The sequence below is a fragment of the Rhinopithecus roxellana genome, chromosome 15 (assembly GCF_007565055.1).
Source record: "Rhinopithecus roxellana isolate Shanxi Qingling chromosome 15, ASM756505v1, whole genome shotgun sequence".
NCBI classification, from domain to species: Eukaryota; Metazoa; Chordata; class Mammalia; order Primates; family Cercopithecidae; genus Rhinopithecus; species Rhinopithecus roxellana.
The window spans coordinates 11,074,233-11,093,090 of NC_044563.1; the positions used below are offsets into that span (position 1 = coordinate 11,074,233).

General features: G+C 49.0%; 1 protein-coding gene and 1 pseudogene across 6 annotated transcripts in view; one reads left to right on the forward strand and one right to left on the reverse strand.

Annotated features, from left to right (window-relative positions):
* Nucleotides 1–18,858, forward strand: part of MARK2 (microtubule affinity regulating kinase 2) — a 75,680-nt gene that overhangs the window by 30,391 nt on the left and 26,431 nt on the right. The gene's annotated exons all lie outside the window — the stretch shown is intronic.
* On the reverse strand, nt 15,840–15,940 carry LOC115893703 (annotated as a pseudogene).

Below are 18,858 nucleotides of genomic sequence, written 5' to 3' on the forward strand. Positions count from 1 at the left end.
CCTGAGTAGCTGGGACCACAGTCATGTGCCACAACACTCAGCAAATTTTTTGCATTTTTTGTAGAGACAGGGTTTCCCCATGTTGCCCTTGCTGGTCTTGAACTCCTGGGCTCAAGTGATCCGCCTGCCTCAGCCTCCCAAAGTGCTGGGATACCAGGTGTGAGCTGCCACACTTGGCCAAGGTATAGTTTTATGAGCTGAGCTATAGAACTGGTTGAATCGGAATTAGGGAAACCAGACAACCAATAATTGGGAAGTAAAGGAAAAATATATAAATGTGCCTCCTTGGTCACAGCTAGCATTGTGATATTGGGGTTTTGGATATAGAACTTCAGGAATCCCTTCCACCTCCTGCCCAAGAGAACTTCTTCTGTTCGTGTTATTAGGGGCTTTTTCCAACTTCATTTCCATTACCGAGTCTTGAGCGGCATTTTTTTCAACTTGGGATTTTTAAGCACTTCTCATGTCACCTTTGCTTGTATACTGGGCCTGTCTCAGGTTTCCAGAGGGAGATGAAAGACGAGAAAAGCTAAATGACTGGTTCTTCAGTGAGTTTCCCAGAGCTGGCTTCTTCTCACTCCAGCACTGCCTAACTCTCACCATGGCTGACGCCATGGGCAGGCATCCTCATTCATGGAAGGCCAGGTCCTAACTGGAAGTGATATGGGGATCTTCAGATCTCTCTTAGCCCATTGTTCCTCTGGAAAAAAAAAAAAAAAAAAAAAAAAAAAAAAGCCTTAGACAGTAAATTGGGGGAATAGGCTGACCGTAACTTCAGTTCCTGGATTTGCGTCCCACACTGGATTGTGTGATTTGTGCTTATCTCCTACTAGATTGTTACCTTCTTTGAAGGCTGGGCTGTATTTTATCCTTCTCTGTATCACTGTGGACACCCAGAAACTGTTGGAGAACTTTGCACATGGTCATCTCTCAATGAATTATTTGTGAAACAAAAATTTTTTAACATCAGCCGGGCGCGGTGGCTCAAGCCTGTAATCCCAGCACTTTGGGAGGCTGAGACGGGCGGATCACGAGGTCAGGAGATCGAGACCATCCTGGCTAACACGGTGAAACCCCGTCTCTACTAAAAATACAAAAAACTAGCCGGGCGAGGTGGCGGGCGCCTGTAGTCCCAGCTACTCTGGAGGCTGAGGCAGGAGAATGGCGTAAACCCAGGAGGCGGAGCTTGGAGTGAGCTGAGATCCGGCCACTGCACTCCAGCCCGGGCGACAGAGCAAGACTCTGTCTCAAAAAAAAAAAAAAAAAAAAAATTTAACATCGTAACATGAGGCTGGGTGCGGTTGCTAATGCCTGTAATCCCAGAACTTTGGGAGGTGGAGGTGGACAGATTGCTTGAGTCTAGGAGTTTGAAAACAGCCTGGGCAACATAGCGAAACACAGTCTGTATAAAAAAAGAAAAGTTAGCTGGGCGTGGTGGTGCGGGCCTGTAGTCCCAGCTACTTGGGAGGCAGAGGTGGGAGGATTGCTTGAGACCTTGTCTCAAAAAAATAAAAAAATTAATTAAAAAAATTGTAATGTGGGCATTCTCCATTACAGCTATCCTTAGGGAAGTGCGTCCATGTCGGTTGGTAAATCAGGTATCTGTCTGTCTGATTCTTTGGCTGTGTAAGTCACAAGTCTTAACCAGTATCTTAAGTAGGTGTGGTAAAGACTGCAAAGAAGTGCTTTTTCAGGATGAGAAGATGAGGGAGAAGATTTACACCATTTCTGGATTGTGTTAAGAACTCGGAGAGGAAACCGCAGGGAGGATGCACTGCTGAGGAAACTGTCTGGCTTCTTGGAGTAGGGACCAGAGCCAGAGAGCCAAGCCCTCCTGGCTTTGCTGAGTTCTGTCCTTGCCCCTGACACCTTGCCCAGACACCAATGTGTCTACCTGCGTTGTTGCTCCTGGTTACGGTGGTCTCAGTCTTGCCTCTTTTTTGATGGGTGGGCAGAAGAACACTAGTGTTGGGCATTTTGTCCAGCGTTGGAGAGGTCATGTGGTCTGTCAGAAGGCTGGAGTTATTTATAGTGGGAGAAAAGCCCAGGAGCATGGCACAGGAAGAACTGATTGCACACCAGCTCAGCGCCTGATGATGGCGAGGACCCAGATTTTCCTTTGAGCATCTAAGAGCAGATCAGTTGCTTTTCCTGATTGGCCCGCGAACTGTGAGATTAGGGACCATGTTTTCCGAGACCACTGTGGGTGGGGGAAGAGTGAGAAGGATGACTGTTTTCTTCCTTGATTCTGGTCTTTGTGATGTGTGGTATGAAAGCGCCATCTGACTTTTGAATCTCTTTTTATTGGACTGGTGAAGAAGGCACCAGCTGTGTGGGGTGGTGGAAATAAGGACCTGTTAAACTGGTCTGCTTGTACTTGCCTCCCTGCTCCCCCCTCACCCCACCCACCCCCACTCTGGGCAGGGAGGCTGAAACTGCTGCTTGCTAGGCTTTGCCAACTCAGTTATTCTTCATGGATTACCTGCTCGTGGCAGGCAGGCAGGCAGGCAGCTCCCCACCTGGAAGCCTGCAGACTCACCGAGCTTCTGAGGGAATCATGCTGCAGGTGGGGGCAGATGCTAGGAACTAGGTGTGCCATTTACCCTAACAGGGGCTGTGCCTACTCTGGGCTGCTCAGAGTAAGGCTGCAGAGCCCTGGGGCCTGTTGGAAATAGACTGTGCCTTTCCCTGTGCCTTGTGGCCACATTTATGGTATGTGGAGTGTCTGGGAGGGGCCAGGAGCTTGTAAACTGTGAGTAAATGAAGTCTAGGGAGGGAGATGATCCTTCTTGAGGGCACCCTGAGTTCAGGGTTGTCATGTTTCTGGGGTGTGCTGCTGCTTACTACCTTGATTTCTGGAGTTGTCTACCTAGGTTGCTTTTAATTTTTTCAGCCTTAGGCGGAAGAGATTTTCCAACCTGTTGTTTAGTCATGTTAGGTGAGGTTTACTTCCGGAGCCAGACTTTTAGGCAGGTTGTCTTGACGTAAGTCAAGGTCAGGAAGCGATCTTCAGGACATGCAGACGATGCCCACTTCCTGCTGTGGTCTTGAAGAGGTCTGGAAGGCTTGTGAGCACAGAGGCACTGAGGACTGTCACATCCACACAGGAAGACACTCAGGGCTCGTCTCCGGTGCCTCATTTTATAAGCATGAAAACAAAGGTCCCAAGAGGGTGAATGACTTGCCCAAGGTGACATAAATTGTTTGCAAAGAGTTGGGTCTAGAATGGATCTTAGGCCCTTGGCACTGTGCCCCCATTGCCATCACTTAAGAGGGGCTGGCTGCAGCCCTTACGGCAGAAGGCAGGCTGGGAAAGGACAAGTGGAAGGGTAACAGGCCCCAATTCTGCACACCGGAGAGGAGCTCTGAAATCCTGCCAGAGACTGTGTTCATAGAGGTGCCAGAGGCCCTAGGGAATGATTATTTATTTTATATTTTGTATTTTGGTGGAGACAGGGTCTTATAATATTGCCCAGGCTGGTGTCAAATCCTAGGCTCGAGCGATCTTCCCACCTGGGTTCCCAGAGTGTTGGTATTACAGACATGAGCCGTGGCGCCTGGCTGGGAATGGTTTAAAAGTGGGCACCAGCATTCTAGCCCTGACCCAGGCTAAAAGGGGTCACATGGAGCAGAGCTGTGCAAAGAGCTTTTGGGTGAGGAGTCACGCTGAGAAAAGCAAGAAGACTCTGACCCCAAGACTTCCCATGGTGAGTTAGGAAAGCATTTCTGGAGAGCCTGTTAGGTGCCAGGCGCTGTGCCTGTGCACTGAAGACACAAAGTGGTCTAGTCTTGGAAATTCCTTTATGCTGCTCTCAGTCTGTGTAATAGTGAACAGGACAGCCAACAAGAGTTGTGAAGGAGTCAGGCCGTTCAGCAAGCAGTGAAGTGCTAGTGCAGGAAGCCTGAGCTGGGAAATGTCTGGAGAGACCCTGTGAAGTGATGCATGGATCAGGAAAGCTTCCTGGTGGAAGCAATGTCTGAGCTGAGGCTCACCACGAAGAGGAATGGGAGTGACTGCTAGAGGGAAAGTGTTCCTGGCAGTGGAAAGCTGTGGCCAAGACCTGGAGGTCTGAGACACCATTCTACATTTGAAGACAGGTGGCTGGAACCCCGAATGAGACTCTGGGAAGGGAAGAGAGTTAGCCTGGAGCTGCAGGCAGGGAAGGGGAGACAGCCAGCTCATAATACAGTTGTGGGCAAAAATCCAGAAACCACATGGATCTAATCTGGATATCAATTTTACGTGTATATGTGTATATGCCTACACACACAGATAAAATCAGTTATGTTTGTGTGTGTGTATATACGTATTTGTGTGTGTGTACGTGTGTGCATACAGAAAGTTGGTTTTTTAAGGCTTTAAATATGAAGCCGTCAGTTCCTTTTCTCAGTGCTGTGTGGCTGTGGAGATGAGTGTTAGTGCGCCCCCCACCACCACGTGCCTGTTCTAGAGTAAGAGGGAGTGCTTTTACTGTATGCAGGTGTGGGTGAAGAGTAGGCTGTCCAGGATTTCAGTCCTTGGCTTTTGCTCTGCAGCAAGGACTGGCTGAGGGCACTGGGAGGCTTCTTCAGGCCCAGGAGTCAGGCCCACTTTCCCTTTTCTCTTGAGGGAATGACTCAGAGAACACTCCTGCCACCGGAGGTTCTGCAGGCTTTTCAGAGACAGCCAGTGGAGGCTGATGGTAGCAGCTGGTGAGAAAGAGGAAGTACGTAGTGGCCATTCCTCTGGTCACTCCTGACAAATATTTCTGTCACTAAACAGCACCTCTCTGTGGCAGCCTTGGGCTCTGTTCTGGAAAGGGAGGAGCTTTCCTCTCCCTGTGGGAGGGCCCGTCATCTGTGGCTTCTGCCTTGCCCTTGGCCACAGACTAGATTGCACAACACAGCCAATGAGAGTCCCTCTTCCCTCACAAGTGCTTGGAGTGGCAGGCCTTAACTTACAAGATTGTAGAAGTGACCGTGTTCCCCACTGCAGAGTCCAGGTCACAGCCGGCGAAGCATATGAAAATTGACCTAAGGTTAGAATGTGATTGTCCTACTGGGAAAGGTTTACTGGGACAGCATTTCACTTCTGACTCCATAGGCTGTCGTCTCCTGCCAGGGAGTGAGTTTTGTTTCCATGCTTGTCCGGTCTTTACTGCTTTCCCTCCTGCCTTTTCCCAGAGGCCACAAACCTGCCCACCTCCTGTTATGTTTTAGTTCTGATAGGAGTACCATTCAGAGTTCTTGGCAGGGGACCAACCCACTTCTAACCCGGTTGGTTTCCCCTCCTTTTCCCAGCTTGTTTGATGTGCACATTCTCCAAAATTCTTATGCAGCCAGTTGGCTCTGTAGTGGCTAGAGATTGGAGCTCCTGCAACAGGAACCCCACCACTTCCCTCCCTGGTTTTAGGGGCAGGGCTTGAAAATAGAGAATAGTAATCTTCCTTCCTCCTCCTCCTCCTCTCCCCAACTTCTCCCTGCCCCCACCCCCACCCTGCCAGGCAAACTGGAGTGTCCAGCTTAGAGCGGGACTCAGTCCACCTCCCTGCTCTGCCTGTCAGCAGTGATCTGGAGGAGATTCCTGGGCGCGTGAGTATGTAAACTCTGGAGCACGTTACTGTCCCGGGCTGGCAGTCTGTGGCAGGTGTGTGCACTCATTCTGCTGTTACCAGCTCTGTTCAAGGCCACCCTGTTCTCTAATAGCTTGGGAAATGGAAAGCACTTCTAAATACCCCTGCTCTTCAGAAGAGCTGGCTGGGTGGTTTGGCGAGTTTCTTCTTAGAATCCCTTAGAGTACAATACCCCCTTTCCCCGAAAGCCAGGTTTTTTAGTTCCTAAGCTGCGTTCTTTTGTCGCTAACTTACTACCTTCAGTTTTCTTGGGTTGGGTGCATCTTCCTTGGCCTCAACAAGACTGTGGATGAAAGGTCAAGAGAGTGGTAGCTGCTCCTTTGCGAGAAAGGGGATGTTGGAGTGGGAGCACAGGCTGCCAGCAATTGTTTCATGTTGCCCCTTTGGCTGGCTAGGAAAGGGGTACCGCTTTAGCCTTCTGCCAACCTCCACAGCCAGCTGTGGGAAAACCCAAATGGAAACATCCTCTCGCTGCTAAGACTTGAGAGCCTGAGGCAGAGACCAGCCAGTAGCAGCCCGACCCTGCTGAATGGGGAGGATTGTTTATTTTATTTTATTTTTTTCTGAGATGGAGTCTTGTTCTGTTGCCCACTCTGGAGTGCAGTGGCACAATCTCGGCTTACTGCAACCTCCACACCCCAGATTCAGGCGATTCTCCTGCCTCAGCCTCCCGAGTAGCTGAGACTACAGGCATGCACCACCACGCCCAGCTAATTTTTGTATTTTTGGTAGAGATGGAGCTTCACCATGTTGGCCAGGCTGGTCTTGAACTACCAAACTCAGGTGATCCGCCTGCCTCGGCCTCCCAAGGGACTGGGATTACAGGTGTGAGCTACTGTGCCCAACCTGAGGATTGGTTATTTAGGGGCTGTGACAGATGGTTTTGCAGAGGAGCGGTGGAAAGCCTGTAACTTCACAGAGCCAGGGGTCAGCTTTTGTGCCACAGCCATATAGTTTCTGCGGCCTGTACTGCCTGAGGCCAGGGTCTCAGGTGCTGACCACCTTTCCCTCTTCCTTCCTGTGTCTTGTGGCCAGCGACTATCATTGTCAGGTTGACCCTCTGGTTAGAGAGGATGACTTTGGCCTGGTGTCCAGACTCTCTGCTACCTGATCCCCTCTGCCCTGGAACTGCACCTAAGAGGAATTACTTTCCTCCCAATTCCAACATAAGTGGTCACAGAAAGTTCTGTTTTGGCATTTGGATTTCTGATGCGGAGTTTAGGCATCTGAGAATTGAACGCTTGCTTTATACAAATATACCCTTAAGACATCTCCTCTTTTTTAAGCCCTACATGCTTTGCTTAGGTATTAATTGAACTTGGGGCTTTTTAGGGACCTTATGTTGCCTACCTCCCTAGTTTCCCCTCACTCCACCCCCCAAAAACCCAAAGAACATTGGAAAAATTGAGCAGTGCCTCAAGGTCACTTGACCATAAGTGGTATTTGGCATAGTTAGCTGGTTTGGTGTTTGGTGAGAGATTTCTGCTTTATATTTGAGCAAAAAATTTATTGGCGGGAGGCCTCTATGCTGTGTTGCCAGTGCTTGCCCGTGTGCCCCCTCCCCTCCCTTGACAGGTTGTTTTAATCCCCTTGTCTGTAAACAAGTGCAGCAGAACGTGTCGGCCCAGCTCACATGACCTTGGTTATCTCTTCATGGGGTAACCAGCATCAGCGTTAGATACCACGGTCACTTGACATGGTAGAGCTGTCAGGGTAGAGTAGAGATACCAGCAGGAATCCTGGTCTGTGAAGAAAGGTAAATGGGACTGTGTGTGAGGCCTTAGGACCAGGTGGGAAAGGTCTGCTCCCATGGGGTAGGGCTTTCAGCTGTGAGAAGAGGACAATTTCATTCTTTCTACTTTTTTAAGAGACTCTCACTGTGTTACCCAGGCTGGAGTGCAGTGGTGTAATCAAGGCTCACTGCAGCCTCAACTTCTTTAGCTCAAGCAGTCCTCCTGCCTCAGCCTCCTGAGTAGCTGGGACCACAGGTGCATGCCACCACGCCCAGCTAATTTTCTTTTTTTTTTTGAGATGGAGTCTCACTCTGTCGCCCAGGCTTGAGTGCAGTGGTGTGATCTCGGCTCACTGCAACCTCAGCCTCCCAGGTTCAAGCGATTCTCCTGCCTCAGCCTCTTGAGTATCTGGGATTACAGGTGCATGCCACCACGCCCAGCTAATTTTTGTATTTTTAATAGAGATGGGGTTACACATGTTGTTCAGGCTGGTCTCAAACTCCTGACCTCGTGATCCGCCCGCCTCAGCCTCCCAAAGTGCTGGGATTACAGGTGTGAGCCATCACGCCCAGCTAATTTTTCTTTGTTGAGATGGGGGTCTCATTATGTGGCCTAGGCTGGTCTCGAACTCCTTGCCTCAAATGATCTGCCTACCTCTGTCTCCCAAAGTGCTGGGATTACAGGCATGAGCCACTGTGGCCAACTTTCATTCCTTCTTTATTACCCTAAAATTTCTAGTTCTGGCATCTTGTTTTTCTTTCTCAGACCCTGTCTGCAGGGGCCCAGGACATGCAGCTGTTTCAGGAAACTGCCCCTGAGATGGGGCAGACGTATGCTAGTTCGTGGGCTACAAAACTCAACACCAAAAATCCCATCTTCCTAAACGGCGATCCTGTTATGTTGTGTGAAGGACAGTGGCGATAGGGGCCTGGCTGCCAGAGAGGCTGCTGGATTCTATGGCAGACACACCCAGGAGCTGGAAGTGTGGCTAAGCTTTCACCAGCACCATCACTTCCCTCCCTATATACATGCACACAGGTTTCCCTTGTCTCACAGCTGAAGAGGCAGCGCCCAGCTTCAGTAAGCACTGTGTATGAGAATGGACTTACTCTGGTCACACTGCGCACACGCATGTGTGTGTGAGAGAAACACTGATCACATTTCCCATAATGACTTGATTTGCAAAGTTTCCAGGTCCATACATCTAGGGTGGGATGTGTGTGTTTTCATCAGGGGAGAGGAGAGTGGCCTTTTGTGGAAGGGATAAAATGGTTGAGCTGCTGGAGCCTTTTCTAGCTCCATTTATGCAGCAGCCTTTCTGCCTGGGTGCAGACTTGAACCCAAGTCCAAGTTCAAGCCATGTGCGTAGATGACCAGAACTTAGCCTTCAGCTGCAGGACTCTCCTGGAGAAAACATCCATCTCCTTTTGGAGATGCAGGGAATTCGTGATGAGCTTTGAGTAAAGAAGTTCAAGCTGTATCTTCTAGCAGCCTACAGAATAAGTTGGAAAAGGATATGAAATTATAGAAATAACCAGCATGTCACCAGGCATTGTTCTCAGTGCTTTAGATGGTGTGGATATTTGGTAATTTCTGATTCTTTACCTTCTGTTTCCTTTTTTTTTTTTTTTTTTTTTTTTGAGACGGAGTCTTGCTCTGCCACCCAGGCTGGAGTGCAGTGGCCGGATCTCAGAGCTCCGCCTCCCGGGTTTACGCCATTCTCCTGTCTCAGCCTCCCAAGTAGCTGGGACTACAGGCGCCCGCCTCGTCGCCCGGCTAGTTTTTTGTATTTTTAAGTAGAGACAGGGTTTCACCGTATTAGCCAGGATGGTCTCGATCTCCTGACCTCGTGATCCGCCCGTCTCGGCCTCCCAAAGTGCTGGGATTACAGGCTTGAGCCACCGCGCCCGGCCCTTCTGTTTTCTTTTATTTATTTATTTATTTTTATTTATTTATTTCTTTGAGACAGAGTCTCGCTCTCTCGCCCAGACTGGAGTACAGTGGCGCGATCTCAGCTTACTGCAAGCTCCACCTCCCGGGTTCACGCCATTCTGTTGCCTCAGCCTCCAGAGTAGCTGGGACTACAGGAGCCTGCCACCACGCCCGGCTAATTTTTTGTATTTTTAGTAGAGACGGGGTTTCACCGTGTTAGCCAGGATGGTCTCGATCTCCTGACCTTGTGATCTGCCCGCTTCAGCCTCCCAAAGTGCTGGGATTACAGGCATGAGCACCGCGCCTGGCCTCTTTAACTTCTGTTTTCAAGAATTGGTAGGGACCCCTCTGTGGCTGTGGGGTTCTTTGTCCTTGGTAGTTAGCATGAACTATGTAGAGCAACAGAATGGGTAGCCGCGGCCTGTGACCACCAAGCTAAATTCTACTGATGAGAGGTGTCCTGGGTGGGTTTCTTCTTTGGGTCTTCATTTATGCCACCATACCTATTTCCAGTTAGAGCTGCCTTTTAGGATTTGTTGGGTAGGAGCTGTATTCCTCTTGGAGCCATCTTTTCTTCCCTGCCGTCTCTGAGTGAATTCAGAGGTGGAGAGCTACAGACTTGGTTGCTTGCCTCCTTCAAAACACCCAGCATTCCCTTGTCCATAGTCTGTGTAGCAGCACATCTAGCAATGCCCAAGAGTGGCCCCCTTCCTCCCAGCGCCACCTGTTAATAGGTGGTTCTGGTCCCTGAGGGCTTCCACCAGTGCATGAGCTAATCTCACCAAAGAGTGCCATTCCCAGGTTCGTACCACAGAGGTTAGAAATGCCTTGGGCCATTCCCTTCTCTTAGAAACCAGTTCAATCAGACTCTTTTTTTTTTTTTTTTTTTTTGAGACAGAGTCTTGCTCTGTCAACCAACCAGGCTGGAGTGCAGTGGCGTGATCTCGACTCACTGCAGCCTCGACCTCCCCAGGCTCAAGTGACCCTTCCCCCTGGGCCTCCTGAGTAGCTGGGACTACAGGTGGCCGCCACCACGCCCGGCTGATTTTTGTATTTTTAGTAGAGATGGAGTTTCACCATGTTGGTCAGGCTGGTCTCGAATGCCTGACTTCAAGTGATCCCCCCGCCTCAGCCTCCCAAAGTGCTGGGATTATACGCGTGAGCCGCCGCACCCAGCCCAGACTCTTTTCATAGGATGTTGAAAGGATGAATTCAGTATAAAAAGTGCCTTTTGGCTGGGTGCAGTGGCTCACGCCTATCACTTGAGAGGAGCTTGGGCAACGTGGCAAAACCCCATCTCTACAAAAGTACAAAAATTAATCAGGTGTGGTGGTGGGCATCTGTAGTCCCAGCTACTCAGAAGGCTGAGGTGGGAGGATCACCTGAGCCTGGGGAGGTCGAGGCTGCAGTGAGCCAAGATCGTGCCACTGCACTCTGGCCTGTCTCAAAAAAAAAGTACTTTTTAATAAGGCACATGTGACAGAAAATGACTGTCATTTGGTTTACCATACTTTGCTCCTAAGTAGAAAGTACAAACAGCAAGGGCCCCCTTGGAGCAAAATTGTCATTGCCACTAGCGAATAAGCAGCAGTGGTTGGCTTTGAGGGGCACCTTCAGCCTAAAGCCATAAGCTGACATATACTCAATCTCACTGAGAAGCTCGGGCTTTCTACTCTTCACCTAACTGCTGACAAATGAATCCTCCATTGATCTGGCAAGCTGGCCAGGATACCTGCCTAGGCCATGGCCACTTAGTAACAGGATCCAGCCTTCAGCGCAGGGTTGAGACTGCAGCAGCAGTGGCAAGCCGAGTAAGGCAGGTATGAAGCATAGCCCCCGCGTCAGTTGCCTAGGAAGGAAGACAGTTGTAAAGAGCATGTTTTGCCCCTGATATGTCAGGGTACTGTTGCAGGTTGTCTTGTCTCCTCTGGCTGGAAGTTGTTCTACCTGGTCTTCCTTAATTAGCTCTTCTCTTGTGTAAGGCAGCACCCATTTAAAATTTTTCCTCTAGCCTCATTGCTCATCTCCATCTGGGTTTATATCTCCTCAGACCCTCTCTCCCACCTAGCCTTAAGCTCTACCCCAAATGCTTTGAAGCTCTCTTGTTCAAGTCTTCTTCTTTTTTTTTTTTTTTGAGACGGAGTCTGGGTCTGTTGCCCAGGCTGGAGTATAGTGACTCGATCTTGGCTCACTGCAAGCTCCACCTCCCGGGTTCATGCCATTCTCCTGCCTCAGCCTCCCCAGTAGGTGGGGCTACAGGTGCCCACCACCACGCTCGGCTAATTTTTTGTATTTTTAGTAGAGATGGGGTTTCACCGTGTTAGCAAGGATGGTCTCGATCTCTTGACCTCGTGATCCGCCCGCCTCAGCCTCCCAAAGTGCTGGAATTACAGGAGTGAGCCACCGCACCCAGCTCAAGTCTTCTTGATTCAAGCCCTCACCCAGAGCTTGAAGGCTAGGGAGTCCCAGTGTCTGCTGCACATGGTGCTTGGAGAGCAAAGATCTGTTCCCGGGTCCTGAGTTGGAACTCTGAATCCATTTCCTGTTCTGGGCTATGGTTTAACTCTTAAGTACGATTCACGTACCACTTGAAATACTATGCTGGGACCTTATGGGCTGTCCTGAGAACACAGCTATCATTTGTAACATGTTTCTATGGAAAAAGAGTTCCTTCTCAGAACAGAACTTTTGGTAACTTGGGGATTTCTTGACTAATATGCTGCAACAGATTTGCATTTGCCTGTGGAAGTGTCTCTTTATTTTGTATTCAGCTGGGTGCGGTGACTCACGCCTGTAATCCCAGCACTTTGGGAGGCCGAGGCAGTCAGATCACTTGAGGACAGGAGTTTGAGACCAGCCTGGCCAACATGGTAAAACCCCATCTCTACTAAAAATACAAAAAAAAAAAAAATCTGGTCCTGGTGGTGCGCACCTGTACTCCCAGCTACTCAGGAGGCTGAGGCAGGAGAATCACTTGAACCTGGGAGGTAGAGGTTGCAGTGAACTGAGATGACACACCACTCCACTCCAGCCTGGGCGATAGAGTGAGACTCTGTCTCAAAAAAAAAAAAACATTTAAAAAATCATATTTTGTGGTCATGGCACTATCTATTGTACAAGTAAGTTGTCCTCCTATATACCAGATGGCAGAAAAGAAGCACCCTCCTCTTCCTACCCAGAAAAGTTGCTAGAGAGCTACCCTTGTCTTCTGTGATTGCCTTGAGGGCTAGGTTTGTCTGGGTTCTCCATGTCAGCTGGTTTGATCCATAATCTGGTAGCACCTGAAACAGGATGGCCCTCATTCCACAACTTAGGTGCCCTCTCCTGCTTGGGTTTTTAGTGATCTGCTGCAGGAGAAAGATAGCACCTCTCTCTATCAGCAGGAGCAGCCCTGTAAGGGCTTGCTTCTAGAAAGATCAGCCAGTTGGATTTTTAGTGGTCACTTAAGTGGAGTAGCCACTTTGCAGCCGGGCCCAACAGGGAGACAGTTCTGAGGTGAGGGTGGCAGTGATAGCCTTGGGGTGGTTTCTGATGCGCTGTGACCTGTGGCCATGGTGACTTCTGGGACAACAAACTTTGTCCCAGTGTTTTTTTTCTGACATTTCCTCCTTCTAATTCAACTCCCTCTTTGAAACTGGAGGAGTAGGAAGGCAGTATTTCTTCACTTCCAGAGAAAGATGCAGCAGGAAGAGGCACATGTCTTGTTCTGCACTTTCCAGCAGCAATGCTGGGACTGGGGGGGTCTAGAAGGCCTGTTTCTCAGCTCCAGACTGGATCTTATCCTCAGCATACAAGCAAGTTTTAAGGAAACCACATTGGAAAGGGCAGAAACAAAGGATTAAATCTGTACCCAGGTAGAAAGACTGTTGCATAAATGCTGAGAGAGTTTTTTTTGTTTTGTTTTGTTTTAAGATCTCATGCTTCTTTTTTACTTTGTGTTGGCAAAAACCCCAGGAGAAGATGGGAGATTCTGGGAGGAGATGATTATGCTGGGTGAGTCAACTGAGCTCCCCAGCTGCCGTTTTTAGTTCCTTTGCTTTTTTGTAACAGGAGGCAGTTTGGGGAGGGGTTGGGGGCAGGGTGGGAATACTGATTCGTGCAGCAGGACAGGAGGCAGGTGTGTATGGGTGAAATTATTTTGACACCCTACAGTTAACAGGGCCTTAGAGTCGGTACATTGGTTCACATAAGAAATATTAAAGCAGAACTCTTAGTGTGGCAAACAATAAATAAATGTCTCCTAGATTCTTATACAAGTCACTGTCTGTCCCCAATTGGTAGCTCTTAGAATGGCTCGAGTTGCATTCATTGTCACAGCAAGACACAATGGTTTTGATAGCAAAGCAGTAGAGAAACTAAATGTAGAGAGGCAGAGAGAACTGTCTTAAGTGGGAGTACCTGAGTTGTCTTGGGCAGCAGGAAGTTTGAAGGAGAGGGTTTTCCCTCTGATGAAAGAAAGGCTAGGGCTTGATTCAGGGGAGCAAGTGGGATGGGCCCTGCTGGTCCCTGGTTGTGCCTATATTCTGAGTCTGTCTCCAGCTCACCTTGGTGGTCACTCACTTTTCATCCATCACTGGAATAGGGGATCTCGTGGCTCACTACCCTCATGGGTATTTTTGGCAGAGCACACTGATGTGGGCTTTCAGTTATCACTTGGTCCCAGAGACTGTCATGAAGACACCCCAACATGTTTTCTTATTTATTCATTTGTACACATTTATTCATTCAGTACTATATTGAATACTGTGCTGGGCATTGTTCTGGGCCATGAATAAGACAGACCTGGCCTGGTGCAGTGGCTCATGCCTGTAATTCCAGCACTTTGGGAGGCCAAGGTGGGCAGATCACCTGAGGTCAGGAGTTCAAGACCAGTCTGGCCAACATGGCAAAACCCCGTCTCTACTTAAAAAAAAAAAAAAACAAAAAAAACACACACACGTGGTGGTGGGCACCTGTAATCTCAGCTACTTGGGAGGCTGAGGCAGGAGAATCACTTGAACTCCTGAGGCAGAGGCTGCAGTGAGCCAAGATCACACCACTGCACTCTAACCTGGATGGCCAGAGAAGAAACTATCTCAAAAAAAAAAGACCAAGGTCCCTCCTTTTGTAATGTAGTCTAGTAGGAAGGACAGATAGTAACCAACCAACTTCAAGGGCAACAAATGCCTTGAACGAGGGGAAACGGGGCTGGTAGCAAGAAGTTGTGATTTTCCTTCCGTTACCCTTATCTCTTGGGGTCGAGAGTAGGCAACTTTAAAGATGAAAAAGTTGTGCCTCTCTTGTTCCCTACGTATTATAACATGGGCCAAGTAGGTGTGGGCATTGTTGGGCACTGAGGGTATATGAAGGTGAAGGAGACACTGGCTCTGATCTGTCAGAGCATGAGGGGTTAAGGTATGGGGACACAAACAAGAAATCAATGGGGCTGGGTGTGGTGGCTCACGCCTATAATCCCAGCACTTTGGGAGGCTGAGGCAGGAAGATTGCTTGAGCCTAGGAGTTTGAGGCCAGCCTGGGCAAGATGGCAAAATGCTATCTCTACAAAAGAAATAAATGAAAAACTAGCCGGGTATAGTGGCACACACCTGTAGTCCCAACTATTTGAGAGGCTGAAGCAGTGGAATCCCTTGAGCCCAGGAGTTTGAGGATGCAGTAAGCTGTGATTGTGCCATTGCAGTCCAGCCTGGGCGAGAGAGCAAGACTTCATCTCTTACAAAAGAAGAAGAAATGAAGGGTACAGATAGAGTGCTGAGAGTCCAGAGAAGTGAGTGACCACTCCCAGCTAAGACAGTGTCTGGATTTGAGATAAACAAGGGATAAGAGGACTTACCTGGATCACAGGAAGACGTGTAGGATAGATGACCACTTTCCTTTTAGTATGTGTAGATCTGGGTAACTCTTTGTACCACAATTCTGACCTATTCTTTTTTCTTATTATTTTTATTTATTCAATTTTTTTTTTTTTTTTTTTTTTTTTTTTTTTTTTTTTTTTTTTTTTTTTTTTTTTTTTTTTTGAGACAGAATCTCCCTCTGTGGCCCAGGCTGGAGTGCAGTGGTGTGATCTCGGCTCACTGCAACCTCTGCCTCCCAGGTTCAAGTGATTCTCGTGCCTCAGCCTCCCTAGTAGCTGGGATTACAGGCACGTGCCACCATACCCTGCTAATTTTTGCATTTTTAGTAGAGATGGGGTTTCACCACATTGGCCAGGCTGGTCTCGAACTCCTGACCTTGGGTGATCTGCTTACCTTGGCCTCCCAAAGTGCTGGGATTACAGGCATAAGCCACCATGCCCAGCCTGAAATAATAAAATTTTTAATCTTTTAAAAAATATGGGCCGGGCTCAGTAGCTCACACCTGTAATCCCAGTACTTTGGGAGGCCGAGCTGGGTGGATCACCTGAGGAAAATTAGCCAGGCATGGTGGTGCATACCTGTAATCCCAGTTACTTGGGAGGCTGAGGCAGGAGAATCACTTGAACCCGGGAGGCGGAGGTTGCGGTGAGCCAAGATCGCACCATTGTACTCTAGCCTGGGCAACAAGAGCGAAACTCTTGTCTCAAAAAAAAAAAAAGGAATGCTTCACAGATTTGTGTGTCATCCTTGCACAGGGGCCATGCTAATCTTTTCTGTATTGTTCCAATGTTTTGTGTATGTGCACGTGCAGAGCGGTGGAGCTGGGTTATCACAGGTCTAACTCTGGAACGGCACCCTTCACCATTATCCCCAGTGTACAGCAGTGGAGCTAGGAAGAGAGGCCCAGTGTCTAGAGAGCCCAGAAAATATGCCAAGAACATACATACTAGGCAAAGAAAACGAGCTTAAGAGGAAGCCCAGCCACCTCAGCTGCACTGGTTAGGATCTGCTACCTCCCCACAGTCCTCTGTAAAGTGAGCCAAACCTCTGTGCTGCAGGCTGCCTTCTGCCTACCCCCACCACCCCCATCCCCCAGAGCCCTGGGCTACTGGCAGGCTGGCTCTCCTGTGATATGGAGGAACTTGTTGGTCTCCATGGTTACGGTAACCCACTGGTATGGGAGGAACCGCATAAAGTGCGAGGCTGGCAGTGTGAGCTTCCCCCAGCCCTTGGCACCATGTGGTACTGGTATATCAGTTGTTTTGTGGACCTTTTCTGGGAGGAGGGAGTTAAGGAACTGATGAAGAAGGGAAGAACCCTGGCAGGACCACTGTCATCATCCTCTGGGCCACACAGAGGGCAGAGGCATGGGCACTTTGTCATTCACCTACTCCTCCTCCAGGATGGTTTTATGTTAGGAAAGAGGGTCTTCTTTGCCTGATGGCCCAGCCATGGCAAGAATCTGACTTTTCCTTGTTATAGAAGGAATACCAGGATGACAGGAATCAACTTAGCTATACTGGTACTTACAGTCAAGTTTCTAGGTATTGTAGCTCTTCCCAGAGCCTAGAGAGAACCCTTGGAGATGGGAAACAATGGTTCCTACCCCAAAGTGAAGCTAGATAATAATAGAATACATCATCAAGACATTCCTGAACACCAGGTTCTATGGTAAACACTGACATGGATTTTCTTTTTTCTTTTTTTTTGTTTTTGTTTTGAGACAGGGTCTTACTCTGTCACCCAGGCTGGAGTGCCGCAGTGTGATCATGGCTCACTGCAGCCTCAGCCTACCTCCCTGGGCTCAGGTGATCCTTCCACATCAGCCTCCCAAGTAGCTGGAATTACAGGCACATGTCACCACACCCTGGCTAATTTTTGTGTTTTTTTGTAGAGCTGGTTTTTCGCCATGTTGGCCTCAAACTCCTAGGCTCAAGGGATCTGCTTGCCTTGGCCTCCCAAAGTCCTGGAATCACGGGCGTGAGCTACCATGCCCGGCCAGATTTTCTCATTTAATCTTCCCTCCAATTCTGTGAAATGGGTCCAGCTAGTATCTTTATGTCCCAAATGAAGAACAGATTTGGAGAAGTTATGTCACTTTGCTCATGTTCAGTCAACTGGTAAGCAGCAGAGGTGGGCAGAGCGACTCTAGTAAGTTTTCTGTATAGTTTACCTCTTCTAAGATTCTGGAAGGCAGGAGCCAGATCTCACTGAGCTTTGCAACTGGAGCCAGGGCTCCAGAATACTGTTGAACAAAAGTTTGCTAGGGTAACAGTAGTTGGGGATTTAGAGACCAGACCCCAGCAAGCAGATTCTCAGGGATGAAGGTGGTCCTGGAAGCCTCTAAAGTCCTGGTTGCTCAGTAGAATCTACTTTCAGGAGGAGCCCAGCATTTCAAGTGGCTCTGAAGACAAGAGATTTGGAGCGTGCTCTTTGCATTGTGGCTTCCAGGCCTGAAGGAGAGTGAGCTGGAGGTGGCTCTCTGTTCTCACCTCTTTTGCCATGTCAGGTTTTTCCCAGGCAAGTTTGAGGCCTGGCCTGCCTCATGGGCCAGGCTGCAGTGCTGATCTCCCTGCCTTGTGTTGAGGATTGTAGCTCAGAGAGCTAAAGGGCAGTAAACCACCTTGGTTTTGGCTTTGTACTTAAGTTGCAGGCTTTCTGGTTATCCTTTGTGAGGGAGCCTCCTACCCTGGCTGGGAAGAGGGAGCAGCCCCTGCCTCCCATCTACAGTGGGATGGTAAAGGAATGTGGCTGTTTCTCAAGTGGAGCAGTCACAGTTAATTTTGGGGGTGGGAGCATCCAGGCTCTCCACTGGTGAATGCCTGCCAGTATTACAAGCTCTCCAACACTGAATGCTCCTCTGGTTTATTGACTCTTGGCAGTTGATAACCATAGTTGCTCAGAATCAAAGGATGCAAAGACGGTTTCTGGATACAGTGAGGGAGGAAGGGTTAAAAAACAAGGGACTCCAACTCCCAGTTACCAAATGTCCCATATGGCCATGCGCAATGGCTCACTCCTGTGATCCCAGCACTTTAGGAGGCCAAGGTGGGAGGATTGCTTGAGCCCAAGGAGTTCGAGACCAGCCTGGGCAACATGGTGATATCCTGTCTGTACAAAATATACAAAAATTAGTGGGGTTGGTGGCACATGCCTGTAGTCCCAGGTGCTCAAGAGGAAGATCACTTGAGCCCAGGAGACGAAGACTGCAGTGAGCCAAGATCATACCACTGCACTCCAGCCTAGGCAACAGAATAAGACCCTGTCTAAAAATAAATTAATAAATAGGGACTTGCCACAGGCACATGACTTTTTTTAAGAGACAGTCTTATGCTGGGAGTGGTAGCTCATGTCTATAATCCCCGCACTTTGGGAGGCCAAGATGGGCAGATCGCTTGAATTGTTGAGTTCAGTACCAGCCTGGGCAAGCTGGCAAAACCCTATCTCTACAAAAAATACAAAAATTAGCCGGGCATATTGCTGTGGCCCTATAGTTGCAGCTACTTGGGAGGCTGAGGTGGGAGGATGAATTGAGCCCAGGAGGCAGAGGTTATAGTGAGCCAAGATCATGCTGCTGCACTCTAGCCCGGGCGATAGAGTCATACCTTGTCTCAAAAAAAAAAAAAAAAAAGGAGACTGGGCTTAGTGGCTCATGTCTGTAATCCCAGCACTTTGGGAGGCTGAGGTGGGTGGATTACTTGAGGCCAGGAGTTCAAGACTAGCCTGGCC